The sequence below is a fragment of the Mastomys coucha genome, chromosome X (genome assembly GCF_008632895.1).
Source record: "Mastomys coucha isolate ucsf_1 chromosome X, UCSF_Mcou_1, whole genome shotgun sequence".
NCBI classification, from domain to species: domain Eukaryota; kingdom Metazoa; phylum Chordata; class Mammalia; order Rodentia; family Muridae; genus Mastomys; species Mastomys coucha.
In genome coordinates, this window is record NC_045030.1 from 69,416,449 (window position 1) to 69,421,038 (window position 4,590).

Sequence of the window (4,590 nt, forward strand, 5' to 3'; positions counted from 1 at the left end):
TTTTGTGGGAGCAGCAGGAACAAGACAGCTGTAATTATCTCTGGCTGGGCTAAAGCTCAACCCCCCCTCTCTTCATAAGCTCGAGCCATCTGGCTTATTCTCCTGTCCTCCTCCCACTCCCTCCCTCTCCAGGTTCTAACAGTACAAGCACTTTTGTGAACCAACTGCCTGCCACAATGCCAGGCACCAGGCCAGATTTCCTACATCTAGACTTTCTCTCTGCATCTCCCTTTCTCCCTCTCAACCCCTTCCCTTCCTCTCTCCTTTCTCCCTTCCCCACTCCCTCCCCTTTCCACTTTGCCCTTTTCCTCTTTTTTTTTTTTCTTTTAATACACTATAATCTAGGATGGGATCAGACTCATAAACCTAATGCCAGCTCAATATTGGGGTTACATGACTGTGACATCGAATGAACCATGGCCAGTCATGCCACTGTGCCGGGCTCTGCCAGGTTTAGATTTTATAAAAAAAATAAATAAATAACAAAACCAAACCGGATTTCTCTGTGAGCGTCGAACTTGCCCCAGAGTGTTCCGCCATTACAGCCCTGCCCCTCACCACGCAGAAGCCCAGGCTTATCACAATGCCCGCCCGCTTTCACTTTTAACTATTTCTGAGACAAGGTCTCTCTATACAGTTGAAGAAAAGCTGGAACTCACAATTCTTGTCTCCTCAGGCCTCTACTTCACAGGGCTGGAACTACAGAAACGTCCTCCCCGACGTTGCCGCTTTTCTGACTGTTGAGAGAGCATGTGCCTCTCTTTATATAGCCTAGGAGCAATATTAGATCTCGCGATATTTGTACTCCCGTGTCTCCAGCAATCTCGCGATATTTGTACTCTCGTGTTTCCACCAATCAGTGCTGTTGCTAATACTCTTGCATCACCACACTGCCTGCCATTTTAGGAGTGGGTTTACCCTTTTTTTTTTTTCTTTCAAGGCAGTTTTTCTTTATCTCAGTTCAGACTCAAATCTCACGATTCTTGTTCCCTCTGTCTAGTTCCATTTCTGTATACTAGGATGACAGTCCTATGCCAACACAGTGCCCAGTATGCCATCACGCCATTTTTTAAAGGAAACATCACTCTATATATTCTAGGCTATTCTTTTTGTTTGTTTGTTTTGTTTTTTGAGACAGGGTTTCTCTGTATAGTCCTGGCTGTCCTGGAAATCACTCTGTAGACCAGGCTGGCCTCGAACTCAGAAATCTGCCTGTCTCTCCCTCCCAAGTGCTTTCTAGGCCATTATTAAACTTGCAATACCTTGACCTTTCCTCCCCTTCAGAACAATGATTTTATGAATGTATGACATTGTGATAGGTTTACTTTTTATTTTTAAAACAAGACAAGTTTCTCATTAGTTCAGGTTGGGATTGAATGTGTAGCTCTTATGCTCTGCCAACTCCACATCTCAATGCAATGACAGTCCTAAACATAACCACCACAGCACCATGCCCTTTTTTTTTTTTTTTTTTTTTTTTTTTTTGTTAAATAGAGGGGAATGGGAGAGTTGTTGCTGTTATTGGCTATTGTTGATTTTTTTTTTCTTAGAAAAGATTTCCCTGTATAGTTCAGGGATCAAATTTAGATTCTTCCCTTCTGCCTCCATCCTCCCTGTATTCTGCTTTCGTTTACAAATGTTCTCCCACTCCAGAGCACAAAAACAAAATATCTACATTTGATGGAAAACTTTAAAATTTGCGAAAGTACAAGTTTTTGCTCTCAAACCCTGAGTTCATTCTCCCAGTCCAGAGCACAAAAACAAAATATCTACATTTGATGGAAAATTTTTAAAATTTGCGAAAGTAAAGTTTTTGCTCTCAAACCCTGAGTTCATGAATAGCTTAACATTTAGTATAGGGAGAAAATGTCAAAAAATATTACTAGGGAAGTTAGGTATGATGTTATATAAAATTAGAGACCTCTGCTTTGAGAGACATTTGGGAATTCAGATAACAAAGGGATTTTTAAAAAAGTAAAATTCAACAACTGTTTTAAAAATAAACAGCAGATTTACAAACAAAACTAAATAACTCCCCCCGCAGAACCTCCTTTTGTCCACTTACCAAGACAAACTTCTTCCCACAGGTGGCTGTGGCTGGCTTTGGGCTGTCCAACACACTGAAGTCTCTCATCCATAATATTCAGAAACAAAGAGTTTCTTCAAAAAGTACAATCTAACAGTCTCATTAGATGGGTCTTAAGACCTGCTTCCCAAAATGGATGGCTGCAAAAATGACCTCCAGGTTTCTCAGGAAAATCAACTCTCCTCAGGAGTGAGGAGCCAGGTCTCCTCAGCAAGATTTTAAAGGTTGATGTGGAGTCACAGAAAGAGCTATGTATTCCCACCTACTCCTGACCTTCAAGTACATCAATTGACCCAGATAGCCAATGAAAGAAGGAGGAGGAAGAAGCCTGTCCAGATATAAGCTGCCTACTTTGTTTCAAAAGTAGGGAACATGTTCTACCTCATGTATTACAATGCTGGTCTGAGAAAGCACTACTGTCTGGGAAAATAGCTAGAGGCTACTCAACTTTTTTTTCTTTCCTTGTCTGCAAATCAATTGCAAAATCTCCAGATTCTGGGATCTAAAACATTGGTAGAGCCACAGGAATGATTGCACTATAAACTATGCAATAAGCCAGATTTTGTGATTTCTTTTGTTGTTGTTTTGAAAAATCAGAATTTCATTTAGGACTTCAGGATGCTAAATAGGTGATTTACCACTCAGATATACCCTCAGTTTTCCAGTAATTTGTTTACACTTCTCCTATTCTATTAATGCTTATAGCAACAAGGTTTTAGATTGGTCTCTGAGAACCTGAATCTAGAAGTAGATTGTAAAGTATTTTTCCTTTGTTTTTTGTTGTTGTTCTTTAATGACAAACACTGTTTTAATAATTCCATGGGAAGCAAATGTTCTAAATTACTTATAACATTCTCTCTCCTTGTGTCATAAAGGTATGATGACATAATATGGAAACGTGGATAATAACTAAGGTGCAAACATTTTACATGTAATTTTAATGTGTTTCCAAAGACAAGAGTGTATATATAAAAACTAAACTATATCATACTATATAGTATATAAACTATTCAATAACATACACGCTTTTTCAGGATAATACTATATGAGTGCTATTTAGCATGTATAGGTATTTATTTGTGTAAAGATATATAACTTATACACTTAACTATATTGTATATAGATAGTTGTATTTTATGTAATAATAAAATAAGATATGATAAAGCAAAAACTAACATATTGGAATTGGGCAAACAAATAGAAGGAAAAGAGCCTAAGAGAAGGCACAAGAAACACAAACCAACTCTTTACCCACTAAATAATCTCATAAAAACACTAACCTGGAATGCATAATGACATGTACAGAGCACACTCTTTCTACTTCCCCTTCCTTGGGCCCTAGGGTAGGAATTCATTGGAGACAACCTGTTTACAGCTGAGTATTCCAAGGTCTCTCACTTTCTGAATAATGTCTGACTGTGGGTTTAAGTATTTGTTCTTATTTGCTGCAGGAGAAAGCTTCTCTGATGATGCCTGTCTTGGTTAGGGTTTCAATGCTATGAAGAGACACCATAACCATGGCAAATCTTATAAAGGAAAACAATTTTTAAAAAAAACAGTCTAGTCCATTATCATCATGGCAGACATGGTGCTGGAGAAGGAACCGAGAGTTCTGCATCTTGATCCAAAGGCATCAAGAAGAAGACTGCCTTCCACACTGGGGAGAGCCTAAACATAGATCCCAAAGCCCATCTATATAGTGACACACTTCATCCAACAAGGCCAAACCTAGTCCAATAAGGCCACAGCTCATAATAATGCCGTTCCCTGTGGGCCAAGAATTCAAACTCATGAGTTTACGGGGGGCTAAATGTATTCAAACCACCACAATGCCTAAGCAAAGTAATGATCTATGAATATAGCAGGATGTCATAAGGAGTCATTTTATTGCTCATTTTGAAAAGTAGTATTTAGTTTTGACATAGGACCCTGGGCTATCTAGTCTCAGGTTCTTGGCCACCCAAGCAGTGTCAGCTATGGGTTGCATCTTGTATAGTAGGCCGTAAGTTAAATAATATATTGATTTTGTTTGTTTGTTTATTTGTTTTGTTTTGTTTTTTTGAGACAGAGTTTCTCTGTAGCTCAGAGTTTCATGTAGCTCTGGCTGTCCTGGAACTCACTCTGTAGACCAGGCTGGCCTCCAACTCAGAAATCTACCTGCCTCTGCCTCCCAAGTGCTGGGATTAAAGGCGTGCACCACCACCTGGCAAGATATTGGTTAATTACTCCCCCAAGGTTTGTGCCATCATTTTTCTAGCATATTGTACAAGCAAGAAACAATTGTAGATAAAACGTTTTGTTGTTGGGTTAGTGGTTATGTTTCTCCTTTGGTGACATGCAGAGTACCTTCCTGTACTAAAAATGCTAGAACATAGGGTTGAATGCTCTAGGCAGGCACCAGCATAGCTTCTCCATATTCAATGAGTTTGTAGCATTGTCTTCAGAAACAGGGCCTTGCCATAAATTGAGGAAGAACAACTTTTATTATTGACAACAGCCTATGT